General features: G+C 38.5%; 1 pseudogene; it reads right to left on the bottom strand.

Annotated features, from left to right (window-relative positions):
- Positions 1-12,669: 12,669 nt before the first annotated feature.
- On the bottom strand, positions 12,670-14,226 carry LOC116748529 (annotated as a pseudogene).
- Positions 14,227-24,921: the final 10,695 nt, after the last annotated feature.

Below are 24,921 nucleotides of genomic sequence, written 5' to 3'. Positions count from 1 at the left end.
GGCAATGCGGAGAGATTCCCACACAGAGGATGGGTGCCGACCAGCACTCACCAGCCGAAAGGCTTGTCTGCTCACCTGCTGGGGTGGGTGGGGGCTGGGAGCTGAGACATGGGCTTCGGAGGTCAGACCCCAGGGAGAGGACTGGGGTTGGCTGCGTGAACACAGCCTGAAGGGGACTAGTGTGCCATAGCTAGCCGGGAGGGAGTCCGGGAAAAAGTCTGGACCTGCCTAAAAGGCAAGAAACCATTGTTTCAGGGTGCACGAGGAGAGGGGATTCCTTCCCCGTCTGCCCACAGAAGGCAGAGCACCACCTAAACGAGCTCCAGAGACGAGCGCGAGCCACAGCTATCAGCTCGGACACCAGAGACGGGAATGAAATGCTAACACTGCTGCTGCAGCCACCAAGAATCCTGTGTGCAAACACAGCTCACTATCCACACTCCCCCCTGGGGGAGACTGTGCAGCCCACCACTGCCAGGGTCCCGTGATCCAGGGACAACTTCCCCAGGAGAACACACGGCGCGCCTCAGGCTGTTGCAACATCGCACCAGCCTCTGCCACTGCAGACTGGCCCCACATTCTAATTATAACTACCATACCCTTCCCTCCCACCGGCCTGAATGAGCCAGAGCCCCCTAATCAGCTGCTGCTTTAACCCCCTCCTGTTTGGGTGGGGAACAGATACCTGAGGTCCACCTACACACAGAGGTAGGGCCAAAACCGAAGCTGAACCCCGGGAGCTGTGCAAACAAAGAAGAGAAAGGGAAATTTCTCTGTGCAGCCTCAGGAGCAGCAGATTAAACTCCCACAATCAACTTGATAAAACCTGCATCTGTGGAATACCTGAATAGACAATGAATCATCCCAAAATTGAGGTGGTGGACTTTGGGAACAAACTGTAGACTTGGAGTTTGCTGTCTGTAACTGATTTGTTTCTGATTTTTATGTTTACCTCAGTTTAGTTTTTAGCACTTGTCATCGTTGGTGGATTTGTTGATTGGTTTGGTTGTTCTCTTTATTATTATTTTTTTAAATTTTAATCATTTTTAAATTTATTTATTTTCTTTCTTTTTTTCACCCTTTTCTTCTGAGCCATGTGGCTGACAGAGTCTTGGTGCTCTGGCCTGGTGTCAGGCCTGAGTCTCTGAGGTGGGAGAGCTGAGTTCAGGACATTGGACAACCAGAAACCTCCAGGCCCCAGGTAATATCAACTGGCAAGAGCTCTCCCAGAGACCTCCATCTCAACGCTAAGACCCAGCTCCACTCAACGACCAGCAAGCTTCAATGCTGGACGTCCCATGCCAAACAACCAGCAAGACAAGAACACAACCCCACCCATTAGCAGAGAGGCTGCCTAAAATCATACTACGTTCATACTAAGTTCATAGACACACCAAAGCACACTGCTAGACGCTGCTCTGATGACCAGAAAGACAAGATCCAACCACAGCCATCAGAACACAGGCACCAGTCCCCTCCACCAGGAAGCCTACACAAGCCACTGAACAAACCTCACCCACTGGGGGCAGACACCAAAAACAACGGGAACGACGAACATGCAGTCTGCAAAAAGGACACCCCAACCACAGTAAATTAAACAAAATGAGAAGACAGAGAAATATGCAGCAGATGAAGAAGCAAGGTAAAAACCCACCAGACCAAACAAATGTAGAGGAAATAGGAAGTCTACTTGAAAAAGAATTCAGAGTCACGATAGTAAAGATGATCCACAATCTTGGAAATAAAATGGAGAAAATACAAGAAACGTTTAACAAGGACCTAGAAGAACTAAAGAGCAAACAAGCAGTGATGAACAACACCATAAATGAAATTAAAAATTCTCTAGGAGGAATCAATAGCAGAATAACTGAGGCAGAAGAATGGATAAGTGACCTGGAAGATAAAATAATGGAAATAACTACCACAGAGCAGAATAAAGAAAAAAGAATGAAAAGAATTCAGGACATACTCAGAGACCTCTGGGACAACACTAAACATACCAACATTCAGATTATAGGGGTCCCAGAAGAAGAAGAGAAAAAGAAAGGGACTGAGAAAATATTTGAGGAGATCATAGTTGAACACTTCACTAATATGGGAAAGGAAATAGTCAATCAAGTCCAGGAAGCACAGAGAGTCCCATACAGGATAAATCCAAGGAGAAACATGCCAAGACACATATTAATCAAACTATCAAAAATTAAATACAAAGAAAGCATATTAAAAGCAGCTAGGGAAAAGCAACAAATAACTTACAAGGGAATCCCCATAAGGTTAACAGTTGATCTTTCAGCAGAAATTCTACAAGACAGAAGGGAGTGGCAGAACATATTTACAGTGATGAAAGGGGAAAACCTACAAGCAAGATTACTCTACCCAGCAAGGATCTCATTCAGATTCGATGGAGAAATTAAAACCTTTACAGATAAGCAAAAGTTAAGAGAATTCAGCACCACCAAACCAACTTTACAACAAATGCTAAGGGAACTTCTCTAGGCAGGAAACACAAAAGAAGGAAAAGACCTACAATAACAAACCCAAAACAATTAAGAAAATGGTAATAGGAACATACATATCGATAACTAACTTAAATGTAAATGGATCAAATGCTCCAACCAAAAGACATAGACTGGCTGAATAGATACAAAAACAAGACCTGTATATATGCTGTCTACATGAGACCCACTTCAGACCTAGGGACACATACAGACTAAAAGTGAGGGGATGGAAAAAGATATTCCATGCAAATGGAAATCAAATGAAAGCTGGAGTAGCAATTCTCATATCAGTCAAAATAGACTTTAAAATAAAGACTATTACAGGAAACAAAGAAGGACACTACATAATGATCAAGGGATCAATCCAAGAAGAAGATATAACAATTGTAAATATTTATGCACCCAACACAGGAGCACCTCAGTACATAAGGCAAATACTAACAGCCATTAAAGGGGAAGTCGACAGTAATGCAATCATAGTAGGGGACTTTAACACCCCACTTTCACCAGTGGACAGATCATCCAAAATGAAAATAAATAAGAAAACACAAGTTTTAAATGATACATTAAACAAGATGGACTTAATTGATATTTATAGGACATTCCATCCCAAAACAACAGAATACACTTTCTTCTCAAGTGCTCATAGAACATTCTCCAGGATAGATCATATCTTGGATCACAAATCAAGCCTCAGTAAATTTCAGAAAACTGAAATCGTAGCAAGTATCTTTGCTGACCACAATGCTATGAGACTAGATATCAATTACAGGAAAAAATCTGTAAAAAATACAAACACATGGAGGCTAAACAATACACTACTTAATAATCAAGACATCACTGAAGAAGTCAAAAAATACCTAGAAAGAAATGGTAATGAAAACACAATGACCCAAAACCTATGGCATGCTACAAAAGCAGCTCTAAGAGGAAAGTTTATAGCAATACAATCCAACCTCAAGAAACAAGAAACATTTCAAATAAAGAACCTAACCTTACACCTAAAGCAATTAGAGAAAGAACAAAAAACCCCAAAGTTAGCAGAAGGAAAGAAATCATAAAGATCAGATCAGAAATAAATGAAAAAGAAATGAAGGAAACAATAGCAGTTGTCAATAAAACTAAAAGCTGGCTCTTTGAGAAGAAAAATAAAATTGATAAACCATTAGCCAGACTCATCAAGAAAAAAAGGGACAAGACTCAAATCAACAGAATTAGAAATGAAAAAGCAGTAATAACTGGCACTGCAGAAATACAAAAGATCATGAGAGATTACTACAAGCAACTATATGCCGATAAAATGGACAACCTGGAAGAAATGGACAAATTCTTAGAAAAATACAACCTTCCGAGACTGAACCAGGAAGAAATAGAAAATATAAACAGACCAATCACAAGCACTGAAATTGATACTGTGACTAAAAATCTTCCAACAAACAAAAGCCCAGGACCAGATGGCTTCACAGGTGAATTCTATCAAACATTTAGAGAAGAGCTAACACCTATGCTTCTCAAAGTCTTCCAAAATATAGCAGAGGGAGGAACAAACCCAAACTCATTCTTCGAGGCCATGCTCACCCTGATAACAAACCTAGATAAAGCTGTCACACAAAAAGAAAACTACAGGCCAATATCACTGATGAACATGGATGCAAAAATCCTCAACAAAGTACTAGCAAACAGAATCCAACAGCACATTAAAAGGATCATACACCATGATCAAGTGGGGTTTTATCCCGGGAATGCAAGGATTCTTCAGTATATACAAATCAATCAGTATGATAAACCATATTAACAAATTGAAGGAGAAAATTCATATGATCATCTCAATAGATGCAGAAAGATCTTTTGACAAAAGTCAACACCATTTATGATAAAAACTCTCCAGAAAGTAGGCATAGAGGGAACTTACCTCAACATAATAAAGGTCATATATGACAAACCCACAGCCAACATGTCCTCAATGGTGAAAAACTGAAAGCATTTCCACTAAGATCAGGAACAGGACAAGGTTGCCCACTCTCACCACTATTATTCAACATAGTTTTGCAAGTTTTGCCCCAGCAATCAGAGAAGATAAAGAAATAAAAAGAATCCAAATCGGAAAAGAAGGAGTAAAGCTGTCACTGTTTGCAGATGGCATGATACTATACATACAGAATCCTAAATATGCTACCAGAAAACTACTAGAGCTAATCAATGAATTTGGTAAAGTAGCAGGATAAAAAATTAATACACAGAAATCCCTTGTATTCCTATACAGTAATGATGGAAAACCTGAAAGAGAAATTAAGGAAACACTCCCATTTACCATTGCAACAAAAAGAATAAAATACCTAGGAATACACCTACCTAAGGAGACAAAAGACCTGTATGCAGAAAACTATAAGATACTGATGAAAGAAATTAAAGGTGATACAAACAGATGGAGAGATATACCATGTTATTGGATTGGAAGAATCAACATTGTGAAAATGACTATTCTACCCAAAGCAATCTACAGATTCAATGCAATCCCTATCAAACTACCAATGGCATTTTTCACAGAACTAGAAAAAAAACTTCACAATTTGTATGGAAACACAAAAGACCCCAAATAGCCAAAGCAATTTTTTTTTTTTTTTTTTTTTTGTGGTATGCGGGCCTCTCACTGTTGTGGCCTCTCCCGTTGCAGAGCACAGGCTGTGGACGCGCAGGCTCAGTGGCCATGGCTCACAGGCCTAGCTGCTCCGTGGCATTTGGGACCTTCCCAGACTGGGGCACGAACCCGCGTCCCCTGCATCGGCAGGCGGACTCTCAACCACTGCACCACCAGGGAAGTCCCCAAAGCAATTCTGAGAAAGAAAAACGGAGCTGGAGGAATCAAGCTCCCAGACTTCAGTCTTTACTACAAAGCTACAGTAATCAAGACAGTATGGTACTGGCACAAAAACAGAAATATAGATCAATGGAACAGGATAGAAAGCCCAGAGATAAACCCACACACGTGTGGTCACCTTATCTTGATAAAGGAGACAAGAATATGCTGTGGAGAAAAGACAGCCTCTTCAATAAGTGGTGCTGGGAAAACTGGACAGCTACATGTAAAAGAATGAAGTAAGGGCTTCCCTGGTGGCGCAGTGGTTGAGAGTCCGCCTGCCAATGCAGGGGACATGGGTTTGTGCCCTGGTCTGGGAAGATCCCACATGCCACGGAGCGGCTAGGCCTGTGAGCCATGGCCACTGAGCCTGCGTGTCCGGAGCCTGTGCTCTGCAACGGGAGAGGCCACAACAGTGAGAGGCCTGTGTACTGCAAAAAAAAAAAAAAAAAAAAAAAAAGAATGAAGTTAGAACACTCCCTAACACCATACACAAAAATAAACTCAAAATGGATTAAAGACCTAAATGTAGGGCCAGACACTATGAAACTCTTAGAGGAAAACATAGGCAGAACACTCTATGACATAAATCACAGCAAGATCCTTTTTGACCCACCTCCTAGAGAAATGGAAATAAAAACAAAAATAAACAAATGGGACCTAATGAAACTTAAAAGCTTTTGCACAGGAAACCATAAACAAGATGAAAAGACAACCCTCAGAATGGGAGAAAATATTTGCAAATGAAGCAACTGACAAGGGATTAATCTCCAAAATATACAAGCAGCTCATGCAGCTCAATATTAAAGAAAGCAAAAACCCAATCCAAAAATGGGCAGAAGACCTCAATAGATATTTCTCCAAAGAAGATATACAGATTGCCAACAAACACATGAAAGGATGCTCAACATCACTAATCATTAGAGAAATGTAAATCAAAACTACAATGAGGTATCACTTCACACTGGTCAGCATGACCATCATCAAAAAATCTAGAAACAATAAATGCTGGAGAGGGTGTGGAAAAAAGGGAACCCTCTTGCACTGTTGGTGGGAATGTAAATTGATACAGCCACTATGGAGAACAGTATGGAGGGTCCTTAAAAAACTACAAATAGAACTAGCATACGACCCAGCAATCCCACTACTGGGCATATATCCTGAGAAAACCATAATTCAAAAAGAGTCATGTACCACAATGTTCATTGCAGCTCTATTTACAATATCAAGGACATGGAAGCAACCTAAGTGTCCATCAACAGATGAATGGGTAAAGAAGATGTGGCACATGTATACAGTGGAATATTACTTAGCCATAAAAAGAAATGAAATTGAGTTATTTGTATTGAGGTGGATGGACCTAGAGACTGTTATACGGAGTGAAGTAAGTCAGAAAGAGAAAAACAAATACCGTATGCTAACATATATATATGGAATCTAAAAAGAAAAAAAAAGTTCTGAAGAACCTAGGTGCAGGACAGGAACAAAGATGCAGACGTAGAGAATGGACTTGAGGACATGGGGAGGGGGAAGGGTAAGTTGGGACAAAGTGAGAGAGTGGCATGGACATATATACACTGCCAAATGTAAAATAGATAGCTAGTGGGAAGCAGCCGCATAGCACAGGGAGAGCAGCTTGGTGCTTTGTGTTCACCTAGAGGGATGGGATAGGAAGTGTGGGAGGGAGATGCAAGAGGGTGGAGATATGGGCATATATGTATGTGTATAGCTGATTCACTTTGTTATACAGCAGAAACTAACACACCATTGTAAATCAATTATACTCCAATAAAGACGTTTAAAAAATAAACTACAATGAAATACCATCTCACACCCATCAGGATGACTACTATCAAAAAAATAAAATAACAAGTGTTGGTCCAGATGTGGAGAAATTGGGCCCCTTATGCTCTTTTAGTGGGGATAGAAAATGTTACAGCCACTGTAGAAAACAGTATGACAGTTCCTCAGGAACTTAAAAATAGATATACCATAGGATCCAGCAAATTCCACTTCTGGGGATATAACCAAAAGAATTGAAAACAGGGTCTCAAAGGGATATTTTTTTTTTTTTTTTTTTTTTTGCGGTACGCGGGCCTCTCACTGTTGTGGCCTCTCCCGCTGCGGAGCAACAGGCTCCGGACGCGCAGGCCCAGCGGCCATGGCTCACGGGCCCAGCCGCTCCGCGGCATGTGGGATCCTCCCACACCGGGGCACGAACCCGTGTCCCCTGCATCGGCAGGCGGACTCTCAACCACTGCGCCACCAGGGAAGCCCTCAAAGGGATATTTATATACCCACAATCACAGCAGCATTATTCACAACAGCTAAAATGTGGATGAAACTGAATTATTCATCCACAGATGAAAAGATAAGAAAAATGTGGTATATATGTAATGGAATATTATTTAGCCTTAAAAAGGAAGGAAATTCTGCAATATTGTATAACATGGGTAAACCTTGGGAACATTATGCTAAGTGAAATAAGCCAGTCACAAGAAGACTTATACTGTGTCTTCTTATATGAGAAGTGTTTCTTGTGTTTGTTGGCATTCCACTTATATGAGGTACTTAGAGTAGAGAAGATATACAGATGGGAAATATGCACATGAAAAATGTTCCTCAAAACATGTCATCAAGGAAATACAAATGTCCATAGATGAGTGGACCCAAGTTTGGTTTGGTAACATTTATGGAGTGGCTATTTGGAGAGGGGCAGGGGGTATATGGGAAATCTCTGTACCTTCCTCACAATTTTGCTGTGTACCTAGCACTGTTATTTTCAAACATCTCAAAAATGAGAGACTTAGGAATGTGATAAACGTGAGAGAAAAATTTAGATAAACACAGGTTAACAATATTAAAGTTCATAAGAAAGCATTTAACATATATCTAGATATGTTACTCTTAAATTTGCTCTAATTTTTCTATTACATGGTTTAAAGTAATCAATATGGCATCAATAATATTAATTCATTGTAGAAAATGAATTAAGTGACATATGATATGCTGATATGGCAGATCCTTAATAAATTACTAAATCCCCAAGTTATTTTGGACAATTGAAAGAATAAGAAAGTAAGAACTAAGAAAAATGAAGGAAGCTAATCTCCCTCCCACAGTCCATGATATTTTGACTCTTTGCTTCAATTTTCCTCATATACGAAGAAAGAAAAACACCAGGAAATAGAATTGATGGTTTAGTCAATGTTCAGAAATTTTAAATTGTCAGTTTCAACCTTCACTAAACTTGAAAAATGTACTATTTTTGGTCACATTTCCTGTGTTGGTCAAACTGGTTTAGCCAGTTTTTCACTCTTTGTAATCCAGGTCGACTCAAATTAAAAATGCCTTATTGTTGACATGTGAGTACCAGAATACACATCTATATGTTTATCATCTAGTGTGAATGATGCCTGAGGAGACAAGACAAGGCTTTAGGTACTACTAAAAGTAAATTTACAGTATTTGAGAAACATGGTCAAGACGGTACACAAAAATAAGGTAAAACATTATATACAATAGTAGATAAAGTCTGAGTATCTTAAGGAAATGCAAGAAAAAAACAAACTGACTGAAGCAAAAATATACAAAATGTGGCCAGACTGACCATGTGTTTGTAATTGTTAAAGCTGGATAATAGTACATGGCAGTGAATCATTCCATTCCCTTGACTTTGTGTTTGAAATTTTCCATACAAAAAAAAAAAAAAAAACAAACCAGGAGAAAAATAAGTCTGAAAAAATCCAACTTGTGTTTTTTGAAGACCTTTATTAAACAACTAAATAAAAATATAGAAAAGTAATAATGAAAACATGATGCATTGAATTATAAGCTTCCTAGGGAAAAATAATACAATACAGAATATTGAATTAATAACAGGGAGAAAAAGACCATCAATTAACCAACAAAAGGTTGTTACTTTTAACGAAATGAACAAGTTTGGTATTCTTCTTTGTTGTTGTTTTAAGCTTTTAACAAGATAAATGAGAATGCTGGTTTAAAAACACACACACACACACACACACACACACACACACACACTGTCCATTGCCCCAAACAGGAGAGGGGATTCTTGGGAAATTGCAACTTATATAAGCAAGTACAATTGACCCTTGAACAACATGGGTTTGAACTGCACAAGTCCACTTATATGCAGATTTTTCTTTCAATAAATGCGTACTATGTTACTACATGATCTAAGGTTGGTTGAATCTTTGGATGCAGAACCATGAATACGGAGCGCCGATTTCAGACTGTGTAGGGATGGGCACCTCTAACCCTGGCGTTGTTCAAGAGTCAGTGGTAGTTTTAGATAAATGATTTGTGAAAGTTTTTGTACTAAGCCAGTTATTTTTTTAAATTGCTGGGTGCTAGGAAACTAAATGTTTCTAAAATACAAATATGGTACCAATTCAAAGACAAAAGGGACGTTTTTGGTTAAAATGATATTACATTGAATCCAATACAAATACCTTAGTAAAATTATGTGTAGCCAAAAACTTTTGGAAATAGGCTCAAATGAAAAGCAAAAGTAAAGTTTTAAAGAAAAAACAGGCCTAATATTTAATAGTTTTTGTTGGTAGAATCACAGTATTAGTGCGGTGGAGGACCTTAGTATGTTACCCATTGTTTGGTTTAAAATAAAATATATACACTGCCTCAGGAAATTTTGTCTGAAAATTGAATCTGCATTATGGACTAGCTTCTCAGTGAAGAACCTCAAGCTGAATGATGAGGGTGACTTGTTAAAGAAAAATAAAATAAAGAGTTTGTATCATTAGGAAAACAATAAGAATTACAAGCCTGCATATTTTGTTCTCAGAAGTTCCCTTTGGAACGAAAAAAGCACAAATGCCCTAGCATACTACCTACCCTGGTCTGAGGGCTTTCTTTGTTTGCTACTTTGTTCCCCTGTTTCTTTTTTTTTTTTTTTTTTTTTTTTTTTTTTTGCGGTACGCGGGCCTCTCACTGTTGTGGCCTCTCCCGTTGCGAAGTACAGGCTCCGGACGCGCAGGCTCAACGGCCATGGCTCACGGGCCCAACCGCTCCGCGGCATGTGGGATCTTCCCGCACCGGGGCACGAACCCGTGTCCCCTGCATCGGCAGGCGGACTCTCAACCACTGCGCCACCAGGGAAGCCCTGTTCCCCTGTTTCTGACCACTTCTTAGCACCCCTGGACCCTGTCTGTAATCTAACATCCAATTCTTATCAGAATTGTCTGTCCCCTGAATCAATCCTGTCAACTCCTTAAAGCTAATTTTGTATAGAACAAGATTTATTTAAACAATCTTTCTGACAAATTTATTTAAAGACTCCTAATTTAGAAGGAAGAAAAGCACAGTTAAGAGGTAACTAAATAATTTCGTGATTCTCACAAGGAAACCTAAGGGAAAACTTAGGAGTGCACATGGGTACTTATTTCTTCTGCTTTATTGAGGTATAAATGACAAATAAAATTGTAAGATAATTAAAGTGTGCAACATGATGAGTTGATATACATCTACGTTGTGAAAGGATTCCCCTCCCCCCAGTCAAGTTAATTAACATATCCATCACCTAACATATTTGCCTTTTTTCTTTTTGTGGTGAGAACATGTAAGTTTTACTCTCTTAGCAAATTTCAGTCATACAAAAGAGCGTTATCAACTCATAGTCACCGTGTTATACATTAGATCCTCAGTCCTTATTCATCTCATAACTGACTTTTTCCTTTTTACCAACCTCTTATTTCCCCCATCTGCAGTCCCTGGAAACCACTTTTCTACTCTGTTTCTATGTGTTCAACTTTTTTTTAGATTCCCCATCTAAGTGATACTGTAACCGAAAGTGGGGTCTGGCTGCTGACCACTCAAAAGCCAATAAAGGGACTTCCCTGGTGGCCCAGTGGTAAAGAATCTGCCTTCCAATGCAGGGGATGCAGGTTCGATCCCTGGTCGGGGAACTAAGATCCCACATGCCGCGGGGCAACTAAGCCCGCGCACCACAACTAGAGAGAGAGAAGCCTGTGCACCGCAGTGGAGATCCCGCGTGCCGCGACTAAGACCCAACGCAGCCAAAAATAAATAAAATAAATAAATATTAAAAGCCAATAAAGAGGCAAGTTTGGTGGAAAGGAAAGTTTGCTTTATTTTGGATGCCAGCAAGTGTGGGGGAGGGCGGATGCCTGTCCATAGGCCAACTCACCCCCACTGAAAATCAGGGAGAAGAGCTTTTATAGACAGAAGGAGGGGGCTACATGCAGAAATAGCACAGTCAGCTCTGACAGTCATCTTGAAATTGATCATCGGTGGTCTAATCAGCGTCATCTTGATTGTTTTAAGTACAATTAATCTTTATCTCCAGGGTAGGTTTGTTTCCATTCCTTGAGGCCAATTCTCGGAATTGTGGCAGCTTATGTCATGGCTACAGTCTGGTCATCACGAAGTTAACTTCACCTGGTGTGGGTTTCAGTATCTATAAGACAGCTCACAGGATATAGCTCAGAATATTATCTATAGCCCTTGAGAAGGAACTAAAAGGTCCTTGACTATGCTTAATGACTAAACTATTATTATTTGGTCTCCTTTGACTCTTGTCCTTTGTTTCTGCATTTTCTCACTTCTCTGATTAAACTTATTCTTTGGCTAAAGTTTTTCCACAGACAAAAGGCAGGCTGAGGACATGGGGGGCATATACTATAGGGTCCTGCTCCATTTCAATACCATACAGTGTTTGTCTTTGTCTGGCTTATTTCATTTAGCATAATGCCTTCCAGGTTATCCACATTGTCAAAAATGACAGGATTTCCTTTTTATTTTAAGGCTGAGTAATATTCCTGTGTGTATGTGTGTGTGTGTGTGTGTGTCTGTAAGTGTATCTAATAATTTCTTGATTATTCTTCCACTGACAGACACATAGGTTGTTTTCATACCTTGGTTATTGTGAATAATGCTGCAATGAACATGGGAGTACAGCTATCTCTTTGAGATAATGGTTTTGTTTCCTTCAGATATATACTCAGACGTGGGATTGCTAGATCATATGGTAGTTCTATTTTAATTTTTTGAGGAACCTCAAAAACTGTTTTCCACTGTGGCTGTACCAGTTTACATTCCCATCATGTGTGCATAAGAGTTCCCTTTTTAAAATATGAAAGCATTTATTGTGTTCAGAAAGATAAATTTATAATATATTACACAGGAAAAACTTACAACTTACTTTGTAGGACAGCTTCTTAGAATGTAAAGTTAATTTTAAATTACAATGAATGTACAACACTATATAGTATAAGCTCCTGTCTTTTTGCATAGTGTAATCATCATTCTTGAGAATTAAAATAAGTTTCTGTAGTATTCATTGCTGTAGCTATACAGGAATAGCACAGACACCTTTTTTTCTACTTTGATGTTATAAATTTCATCACAGACTAATTTGAGGTATCTTTATTTTGACAAGCATGACAGCAGCTACTTCACAGTTGTGTTAAATGCCTGTTCATCAGCATCCCACTCTAATGATAAAAACTGTAAGATTGTTTCTTTGGGTAGATCCACAGCCAAAATTTCAATTTCACTGCTTTTCTGATGTAAGTTGGCAAGGCAGGTATGAAGTGTTTTTATCTGAGTTTCATACCATCCCCTAGTGTTGGCTGACAGCTTCTCTGGGACTATCACACTCACAATATGAACAAATGTTGCTTCATGGGTTTCAACAAACCTGAAGCATTTGAAAATGACCCCTTCAGGTTTTGTACGGCAAGATTTTCAGAAATTTCTCTGATAGTCCTTTTGTAATCGAGCAGGACTCAAGGGGCCTTCCTGTGACACCTGCTCCCCGTGTCCTCCACTTGCCTCTTGTCTGTAGAAAAACTTTAGCCAAAGAATTAATTTAATCAGAGAAGTGAGAAAAATGCAGAAGCAAAGAAAAGCAGCCAAATAGGATAAAATAATAAAAGTTTAGTCATTAATCAAAGTCAAGGACCTCTAGTTCCTCCTCAAGGGCTATAGATAATATTCTGAGCCATGTACTTTGAGCTGTTTTGCATATACAGAAACCCCAACTAGGTGGAAGAAGTTAACTGCATGATGACCAGACTGTAGCCATGACATAAACTGCTCCATCTTACACAATTCCAAGAACTGGCCTCAAGGAAATGGGAACAAACAGACCCTGGAACTGAAGATTAACTGTACTTAAAACAATCAAGATGACACTGATCAGACCACCACATGACCAAATTCAAGTTGATTGTCAGAGTTGACTGTGCTGTTCTACATGTAGCCCACTCCCTCCACTTATAACTCCTGAAACTTCCCTTTAAAATCTCATGCCCCTAGATTGGCAGTTGGGAGTTGGTTCTTTGGGACATGAGTCCACCTTCTTCCCAGGATTGCTGGCCTCCTAAATAAAGCAACCTTTCCTTTCTACCAATACTTGTCTCTTCAGTATTGGCTTTCAAGCAGCAAGCAGCCAAATCTAAGTTTGGTAACACTTTCATCACTGACTTTAGTCCTCAGTTTCTGCCCAACATGGACCACGAGATTGGACTCCAGCACTCATTTCTCTGTTAGCTATTCCTTCTCAAAAGATTTAACCTTGACATGGCTTCCTTCTTTATCTGAGACAAGGGTCACATAGGTGAGTTCATCATGTCTGCAGTACTCCTGTAATTCCTCTTGGGACTGTGACAAGTCATACATGATTTCTGCTGTGATTCTCACTGACCAGAGTTTCTGGGCTCGGTTGATGGCCCTGGTCATGGATATCTGGCCAGCACTTACAACAAGGAGGTCACAAGAGCTTATTGTAACAGGTTCTTCCAGGTTGAGGACAGCAGATTCCCTTTTCTCCACATCCTTGCCAACATGTATTATCACTTGCCTTTTCATTAATAGTCCTCCTAAGTGGTGTGAGGTAATATTGCAGTTTTGATTTACATTTCTCTGATGATTAGTGATGTTAAGCCCCGTTTTATGTGCCTGTTAGCCATTCGTATGTCTTCTCTGGAAAAACTCTATGCCAATCTTTTGCCCATATTTTAATTGGGTTGTTTGTAGGTTTTTTGCTATTAAGTTGTATGAGTTCCTTGTATATTTTGGATATTAATCTCACAACAGTTATGTGGTTTGAAATATGTTCTCCCATTCCATAGGTTGTGTTTTCATTTTGTTGATGGTTTCCTTTGCTGAGCAGAAACTTTTCCCCCACATTTGGTTCACTGGTATAATAGTAGCAGAAATACTATTGTCAAGTGTATAACAACTCTAAGTTGAAAGATATGAAACAAAAAATGAATATATAGAATAAACAGATTATAGAATTATCCATGGGAGAAAAACCTTCTGTGATAAATGACTTCTGACCTTTTAAAATTTATTTATTTATTTATTTATTTGGCTGTGTGGGGTCTTAGTTGCAACACAGGGGATCTTCGTTGCTGTGTGTGGGATCTTCATCATGGTGTGCAGGATCTTTAGTTGCAGCATGTGGAATCTTTAGTTGCAATATGCGAACTCTTAGTTGTGGCATGTGGGATCTAATTCCCTGACCAGGGATCGAACCCAGGCCCCCTGCATTGGGAGCACAGAGTCTTAGCCACTGGACCACCAGAGAAGTCCCAGCTTCTGACTTTTTAGTGGTATTCAGTTGGGAGTTCCAGGAACTGAAATATTTTGTCTTAAGGTACAGTAGTTTTCTGTATAAGACTTAGCTCTGTTTTCCTAGAAACTTGATGATAATTTTTCAGAGACACATAACCAACAAATGATTCTCTGCCTCATTTAAAAATTGCATTCATTATTTACCAAAAAAGGAGAAAAATATAATAAATTTTAGAAATATTTATTTCAAATGTATTAATAAAATAAGTCTTTGGCACTGCAATTTTTAGTTTCCTGGAAAATTCACTTATGTGGAATGGCTTATTCTCTGACAGGGGCACAGTACAAGATTTTTAGTTTTATATAATCCCACTTGTTATTTTTGCTTTTGTTGCCTTTGCTCTTGGTGTCAAATCCAGAAAATCATTGCCAAGACCAATGTCAAGGAGCTTACTCTTTATATTTCTTCTAGAAGTTTTACAGTTTCAGGTCTATGTTCATGTCTTTAATCCATTTTGAGTTGATTTTTTTGTATGGTGTAAGATAAGAGTGCAATTTCATTCTTTTACATGTGACAATCCAGTTTTCCTAACACCATTTATTGAAAAGACTGTCCTATTGAGATGATCATGTGATTTTTATCCTTCATTTTGTTAATGTAGTGTATTGTATTATTGATTGATTTGCAGTTGTTGAACCATCCTGTATCTCTGGAATAAATCCCATTTGATCATGTTGAATAATTGTTTTCATGTACTATTGAATAGGATTCACTAATATATTGTTGAGAATTTCTGCATCTATGTTCATTAATGATATGACTTGTAATATTATTTTCTTGTAGTGTTCTTGTCTGGCTTTGGTATCAGGGTAATGTTACCCTTGTAAAATAAGTTTGGAAGTGGGTTTTTTTTTTGAATTGTATTTTATTTTTTTATACTGCAGGTTGGAAGTGTTTTCTTGTCTTCTATTTTTTGGGAGAGTTTGAGAAGGACTGGTATTAGTTCTTTAGATGTTTAGCAGAATTCAACAGTGAAACTATCTGGTCCTGGAATTTTCTTTGTTGGGAGGTTTTTTTTATTACTGATTCAGTCTCCTTTACTAGCAATTGGTCTGTTCATATTATCTATTTTTTTCATAATTTAGCCTTGGTTGGTTGTATGTTTCCAGTAATTTCTCAATTTCTTCCAGGTTGTCCAATCTGTTGGTGTATAATTGTTCATAGTAGTTTCTCAGGATCCTTTGTATTTGTGTAGTATCAGTTGTAATGTCTTCTCTTTAATTTTATTTGAGTCTTCTTTTCTTGGTAAGTCTAGCTAAAGTTTTGTCTATTCAAAAAACTGCTCTTAGTTTCATTGATCTTTTCTCTTTTCTTTGTTTTTAGTCTGTATTTCATTTATTCCTGCTCTGATCTTTATTATTTCCCTTCTTAACTTTGTTCTTCTTCTAGTTGCTTAAGGTGTAAAATAAAGTTGCTTGTTGGAGATATTTCTTTTTTCCTTAATATAAGTATTTATAGCTATAAGCTTCTTTCTTAGAACTGCCTTTTCTTTGTCCCATAATTGTTGTATTGTTTATATATTTGTTATAACAATTTTATTAGAAACTGTTGTATTTTGGGGACTTCCCAGGTGGTCCAGTGGCTAAGACTCCGTGCACCCAGTGCAGGGGGCCTGGGTTCGAACCCTCATCAGGGAACTAATCCCACATGCTGCAACTAAGAGTTCACATGCCGCAACTAAAGATCCCGCATGCTGCAGCTAAGACCCAGTGCAACCAAATAAATAAATTAAAAAACAACAACAACAACAACAACTAATGAAGGCATAAGGAATCTAGATTACAAGAGAAAAGTATGCTCTTGGCAAACTGGGAGAAGTTTAATTTAACATTTTCGCAATCTCTTAAATATCTATGACCTCTTCTAACAAAAAACATCAGTAAGCTTTATGAGCCTTCAAAGGTCTCTTCATTACAGATGCAGGCCATTTTTAACTGCTGCCATGCAGGTTCAAATAGGCAAAACAATTTTGGAAAAAAAAAGGGAAAAAACAGAACAAAACATGTTTCAGTTGAAAACTTTAGGACCTAAAGGAGACAAATGTATTTGCACTAAAACACAGCCAGAACAGAGAGAAAAAAACACTTATTGCAAAGGAATTGATATTGAATATTTAAAGATTTTATGAAGAAGAATTTGTACTTGGGCCAGAAGATTGCATTTCTTTTCCAATTGCTGCTAGATAAACTAGGGATATGTGTTTTCATTACAAAAGAACTCCTTGAATTAAAAAAGTACTCAAAAAAAAAAAAAAAAAGTACTCAAAAAATAAATTAATTAATAAATTAAAAAGTACTCAAATCAGTTTACTTAAATAGAAAATTCCCATAAATGCTTGTGTTTGTGTATGGGTATGGGTATATTCTTATATGTGAATAAAAGTGTTGAGAGAAGGCAAACTTAAATGGAAGTCTGCAGAGTTGTTGATACATGCTCTAGCCTACATCACTTCATCTCTAGAAAAGATTCAACAGCAAAGCAAAAATCACAGAGCCACAGTTGCTGACTGGCTTAAGAAGAAGTGGGAAAACAAAGTAACAAAGTAAAAAAATAGAAATCAACTACTTGAACCTGGAGGGAAGTCAAGAATAACTAAATACGTACAGAAAGAAAGAAATAAAAACTGTATTTTCTGGGTGAAAAACAAAAAGGGAAAGATGAAATTAGACTTCTAATCCTTTCTCCCTTAATAGAGAAAAATAAAAGAAGATGTACTCCTTTCTCTTCAACTTCCTCTGGAAATTGGTGAGTTCCTTATACATAAATATATTATTAATTATCTCTATTATATTGGTATAGTTAGTATGGTATGTATTGGATTGAACATATACTCCCTTTAGCTAAAGAAATTCATTCCACTCACCCAGTATCTCTGGGAAAATCATCATATGGCAGCAGGGGAAACTTACTGGAGTACTTCTTTACTAGAATTGGTACTATCGGAATTTTAACTATTCCAGCTACTAATTTTCCAAAACAATTTTTGACTACTCCCTCTGTCTAATGTTGTAGAAGTGTATTGTCTTGAGAGAGATTTAATTCAGACTTAGTTTCTTCTTCCAGGACATGATTAACAGACCTTTAGGTATACAAACCTCCATTTGAAGAGAAGGCCATCCTCCTAACTGCTTTAAGTATAACAGACCAAGTTGAAAATTCATTCCCCACAACCTAGGTTATCTCCACCCTTGGCTTGATTGGGGCTGACTCCTCCCCCAAGTTCTCAGGACTTTTGATGCTGGAACTCCAGGGACCCCGCAGAAACCACACACCTTTCCCCTGCCCATATCCCTCATCGGCCCCCGACTGTTCAGAGAATATACTCATTTCTACTGAAGAGCTCAGGGAAGGCCACCAGCTGGGCAAAGAGACTTCAGGCAAATACCTTTTTTGTGAGTAATATATGGAGCACAAAATTCAGAGTCAGCTGGCCTCACTGATTATTAATCTCCTGATGTAGATTATTCATATAAACTAGTTGCTCTGATTTTCCTGGAGATGTTATAGGAACAGAACGACATAAAGGCTTGTGGACATGTCCTTACATTCTTCTCTTCTTTCAGAAGATAGAAAGAGGAAATGAAGTAAGAAAGACAGGCTTGGGGGTTCCCTGGTGGCACAGTGGTTGAGAATCCGCCTGCCAATGCAGGGGACACGGGTCCAAGCCCTGGTCCGGGAAGATCCCACATGCCACGGAGCAACTAAGCCCGTGCGCCACAACTACTGAGCCAGTGTTCTAGAGCCCACGAGCCACAACTACTGAGCCCACGTGCCTAGTGCCCGTGCTCCATAACAAGAGACGCCACAGCAATGAGAAGCCCATGCACCGCAACGAAGAGTAGCCCCCGCTCGCCACAACTTGAGAAAAGCCCGCGCACAGCAACGAAGACCCAATGCAGCCAAAAATAAATAAATTAATTAAATCTATAAAAAAAAAAGAAAGACAGGCTTATGCTATGAGTGCTGCTCCCATGTCTGTGCATTTTTAAAATCTTTTATCAGCTTTATTGAGACATAATTGATATATAACATTGTGTAAGTTTCAGATGTACAGCATGTTGATTTGATACATGTATATTGTGAAATGATATATATACCACCATAGTGTGAGCTAACATCTCTATCACCTCACATACTTATCATTTCTTTTTTGTGGTGAGAACATTTAAGATCTACTCTTAGCAACTTTCAAGTATATAATACAGCATTGTTAATTATAATCACCACGCTGTACATTAGATCCCCCAAACTTTTTCATCTTATAACTGAAAGTTTGACCCACATCTCCCCATTTCCTTCACCCCCAGCCCCTGTTAGCTGCCATTCTACTCTCTGTTTCTATCAGTTTGGCTTTTTTAGATTCCACAGATAAGTGATATCATACAGTATTTGTGTTTCTCTGTCTGCCTTATCAATATTTCACTTAGCATAATGTCCTCCAGGTTCATCCATGTTGTCACAAATGGCAGAATTTACTTCTTTCTCATGGCTGGATAATATCTGATTGTATATATATCACATCTTTTTTATTGAAGTATAGCTGATTTATAATATTATATTAGTTTCAGGTGTAGAGCATAGTGGCTCAGTATTTTTGATGTCTGTGCATTTTTGATAAAGAAATCTGAGTCCCATAGGAATATAGGGTGTTTGTAAGGGTGAGCCACCAGTTCTATAAATGTGCCACCTAACAAACTATTTTGGCTGCATGGCTTGCCAGGGGGTATATTCATTCAAAACCAAAACAGGCATAGCTAATCCACTCTCCCAGCAACCACACAGCAGGCTGCAGTGACTACGGGGCCATTATTCCCTCCAGCCAGGCATAAAAATAAGAGGCTGAGTATCCAAGGAGGTTTGTTTAATGGTTACAATCAGAGCCCATGTAACCAAGACCCACAGGGAATCAAAAGAGGGAATTCTTTACACTATGCCGAGATAGTGCCTTCTGAGAGAGAAAATTCCTAATGTACTATCAATACTTGGAGAGATTTTGTTCCCTAGTCTTTGGTGAATCCATCGTTGAGTTCACGTCCAGGGTTAAGCAGATCTGCTAAACAATTCTTTAATGGTGATTACTTTCAAATAAAGGACTTGAAATTTAACTTTACCCAATTTTATCAACATGCAAGGTAAACATTTATTTTCTTCTAAAACACATTATTTAACAAGAATGTATTTAAGTAGAGAAAAGCTTTCCAATTCTCTTTGGTAAACGTTGCACCTTGTGTGAAATGACTGCCAAGTGCAGAGCTGAAGGGAATCTCTGCCTGCCTGTTCAGATCTGGGGAGGGGGCTCACTGGCCCTACAGAGGATCTAAGCCATACGCTCAATAAAAGGATTGTAACCTATCACAATCGTACAAAAGGAATGAAGGCAAACTTCTGATGAGGATGAACGAAGTAGGTAACTGCCAGTCATGAGTTAACTTTAAAAGGCAGCTACTTCTTTGATCTCTTCTGAAAAAGAAATAAGAAAAACTTCTTTATCAGAATAGAGGAAGTTCAAATAAGGGAATTTATTTCTATTTCCCATTGTTACATCGTCTGAATTTTAGAAAATATTCCCTGGAATAAAACAAAATATTTATGTATTTCATAAGCACTGGAATTTTTAGCACTCGGGCTTTCCTTTGTAGGAACGGCATCAGTGAAATATTCCTTGACTGATATAGGGCCGTGTGTACTGGATGGGAAAAGCGCTTTACGTTTCTGAACTTAGTAAAAAATACTACATAAGTCTTATATTAGTTTTGATACTGCATCAGGCATGCTCTTCTAACTTGTTTCTAAGTATTCTAAGTTCAGTTATTAGAATTATTATTTTATAGAAGAATCTTATTTTCTTTTTAAACATATAGAATTATGTATCTTCATACATCAGATTTAAAAATTTTTGTAATGATGTCTACTAACTCCATTTTTTAAATGAGTGCTAAGACCAATTATTTTTCTTTTTTAAAAAAATATTTATTTATTTGGTTGCACTGGGTCTTAGTTGAGGCAAGCGGGCTCCTTAGTTGCAGACCACCAGTTCCTTAGTTGCGGCATGCATGTGGGATCTAGTTCCCTTCCCAGGGATAGAACCTGGGCCCCCTGCCTTGGGAGCACAGAGTCTTAACCACTGTACCACCAGGGAAATCCTTATTCTTTTTTTCACTGAAAATGATTGAAATTCTGCATTCTTCAGGGAAGGAAACAAGCACTAAAATATTTTACTGACTTTAATGATCACGTAAAATAGGGATTGCACTGTTTTTAAAGTACTTTAAAAATACTTCCCATGAAACTATTATATAGATTTGAAACTTTGATACTTTAAAAAAAATTACCAATAAATAAATTACCTTGGTAAAAATTAACAACACTAATATGTACAAAATAGATAACTAATGAGAACCTGCTATGTAGCACAGAGAACTCTACCTCACTTCACTGTACAGTAGAAACTAACACAACATTGTAAAACAACTATACCCCAATTAAAAAAAAAAGATTTACATACATATCAAAGGAAAAAAGAGATTGAGACATGAATCTCATATCTGAACATGGGTTTCATTTTGTGTGATCTCTTCAGAGCTGGATGAGGACAAGATTGCCGACACCATGAAGAAAGCCCTCCCTACCGTGGGCTGGGATTGGCATGTGTGTTCTTGGTGGACTCTCCCTTCGTCCATGGGAATATTGTGATGAGTGTTACTCACCTGGGAAATGAGGTCTGAAGGAAGGATTGGAGCAGGGCGATCATTCTATAAAACCCAGGCTTAGGTGGGAAAATGCAGAGGGAACAGTAACGAATGTGGAACCAGATAACTGTCTCACTCCTGGACAAATTCTGTAGCGTTTACATCTATTGCACAATTATGAGGCCATTTATAAGGTACAATGTTTTATAAAAGTGGAATTATACATGTGAGTTGTCTTAGCTACAATACAGAAAAGAACAAGAAGATAGTTTAAAGAAAAAATATTTTTCTCCTCTCTCATTTTACATGAAGGATAAAACATGAAATTCTATTAATTTTTTTACTTAGGTTTTAATAAGCATTTTGTGTACTTCCTAAGATTGAGGTCAAGAAAACCTGATGAATAGGGTGGTCTGAGTAAGCCTTCCTAGAAGCAGTGTCCAGATGGACTCTGGTTGCCATTGTGTACTGGGCACAGCATGGAATCATGTGCACATCTTCTTTGACCCAGTAAATCTCCTTGGACATTCACACACCCTCTCTGCACACCCCTGCACACCCCCGCTTAGACAAGCCCTTCACAGAACCCCCCTCTCCCTGGCATCCCAGATACTGTCCTAAATGAAAATAACTAGCAAAGAGAATGAGATCAAAACAATGGCTTAAATGACTCATTAAATTTCAGGCTTGTTTTGACAAAATTATATATTAATTTTCTAAACATTCAAAACAATTCATCCTTCAGAAATTTTAATACCTTTTGTAAACTTTCAAAATGTAACTATAAATTCTAGGACACCTTTTTGCTTTCTCATTAATCTCTCACCAAGACCATAGCATACTTTGTACGTTGAGACACGGAGTGGTAGAAATTGTTGAAGTAATAAATATAGTGGTTAAGAATTTAAAAGGAAGAGTATTGTACAGAATCTCTTGCCCATGTATTCCATTAAGCACTTTTATTCATGAAATATATCTGCTTAACATAAAATTATATTAAGTCCTGTTTAGTGTCTACCAAAAATCACTTTTCCAGCTCCCTCTATTAACAAATAAACAATGATTTCATTGTTGTTCCCATGGATGTTCTATAACAGAACTGTGCTGAATTGTGGCCATTGATATCCCAAAGGCCATGATATACACTGTTCAAAAAAAAGTCCAGCAAATAGAAAAAATAGAAATACAAGCGAGTTTTCTCATTTAAGAGTATACTTCAGGGCTTCCCTGGTGGCGCAGTGGTTGAGAGTCCGCCTGCCGAAGTAGGGGACACGGGTTCGTGCCCTGGTCCGGGAAGATCCTACATGCCGCAGAGCGGCTGGGCCCGTGAGCCATGGCCGCTGATCCTGCGCGTCCGGAGCCTGTGCTCCGCAACGGGAGAGGCCACAACAGTGAGTATACTTCAACCGCTGGTAAAAGACTAAGTTAAAATGAATAAATTGTGCAACTATTAAAAAGAATTGGTTGTATCTAAAATTTTTTTTTAAAATGAGTAAATTAAAAACACGTTGTATTTTTTTTCCCTATCTGCAGCAATGTCCGGAGACAAGGAAATTCCATGATGTCAGCAGTTGAAAGATGACACATTACTGATTTGAAATGTCACTGCAAAGAAGTAAATGAATAATTCAGAATGAAAGTAAACCCTAGGGCTTCCCTGGTGGCGCAGTGGTTGAGAGTCCGCCTGCTGAGGCAGGGGACATGGGTTCGTGCCCTGGTCCGGGAATATGCCACATGCCGCAGAGCGGCTGGGCCCGTGAGCCATGGCCGCTGAGCCTGCGCTTCCGGAGCCTGTGCTCCACAGCGGGAGAGGCCACAACAGTGAGAGGCCCGCGTACCGCAAAAAAAAAAAAAAAAAAAAAAAAAAAAAGAAAGTAAACCCTAAAAATTGCAGAGGAATTCCCTTATTAACTGTGGTTTCAGCTAAAGAGCCTAGTTATTTCAGTGAGAAATAAAATTTATAAGAATTAATAATGAAATACCATTTTGTCTATTTTTCATATTTCAATTGGACAAATCTTTATTAAGCACTTACTATTTCCCTAATAATTCTAAAAGCTGCTGTTTATTGGGTACCTAGTATGTGTCAGTATGTATGTACTGACAAGTTAAATGTACAAGTTATCCACACAGTTATATCATACAAGGGGTATGTACCTTAGCCCAGTATACACAATAACATGACATTTGGGTATTGAATTACAATTTGAATTACAATTCTCCAGGTTAGTGAGTAAAGTGAAACTCAGATATTGTTTTCTCAAAATCTGTCTAAGCTCAAAATGGCATTCTCATCTTCTCTGTGGTTGATAATATTCAGAGTTTTACAGACTAAAACCCAATTTTTGCCACTAAAGATTTTTTTTAAAAAAATTTATTTATTTGGTTGCACCGGGTCTTAGTTGCGGCAGGTGGGCTTCTTAGTTGCAGCATGCGAACTCTTAGTAGCGGCATGTGTGTGAGATCTAGTTCCCTGACCAGGGATCGAACCTAGGCCTCCTGCGTTGGGAGCACAGCCTTATCCACTGCACCACCAGGGAAGTCCACCACTAAAGATTTTTAATAAACTTATGAATACAGTTTCTGGTTCTGCATGTAAGGAGCTTGGAAGTTACTACTCCATCCTAACAACAAGTAAATGTTGAACAAACTGCAAAATCAACAACTCTTCTTGATCTATAAGGGGAGGACACAGGGAATGATACTCAACTCTAGCCCATTCTAGCTATCCTGTTCCAACTAAAAGAGAAGAGAAAAAAACTAAAAAACACTTGTGCAGTTCACAGACCAGAGGCATAGACCCACTAAAAAACTGAGACCTAATCGTAGACATAACACACACCTCCCCACCAGAACATTAAAAGCCTATTTATAGCAATTCCTTTTGCTCAGTACATCATGTTTGGCTATCAAGAAAAAATTACAATCCTCCTAAAAGGCAAAAAAAAAAGCACCCCCAAACAAAAAAAGCCCCACAATTTGGAGAGACAGAACAAGCATCAGTACCTGGCATGGCAGGGATATTGGAATTATCTGACCAGCAGTTTGAAACAATTATCACTAATATGCCAAGTGCTCTAATGAATAAAGTAGACAGCATGAAAGAACAGATGGGGAGTGTAAGCAGAGAGATAAAAGCCCTAAGAAAGAACTAAAAAGAAATGCTAGAGATCAAAAGTACTGTAACAGAAATGAAGAATGCCTTTGATCAGTTTATTGGTAGACTGGACCTGG

Source organism: Phocoena sinus, chromosome 2 (genome assembly GCF_008692025.1).
Source record: "Phocoena sinus isolate mPhoSin1 chromosome 2, mPhoSin1.pri, whole genome shotgun sequence".
Classification (NCBI taxonomy): domain Eukaryota; kingdom Metazoa; phylum Chordata; class Mammalia; order Artiodactyla; family Phocoenidae; genus Phocoena; species Phocoena sinus.
This window is presented reverse-complemented; position numbering and strand designations above follow the sequence as displayed.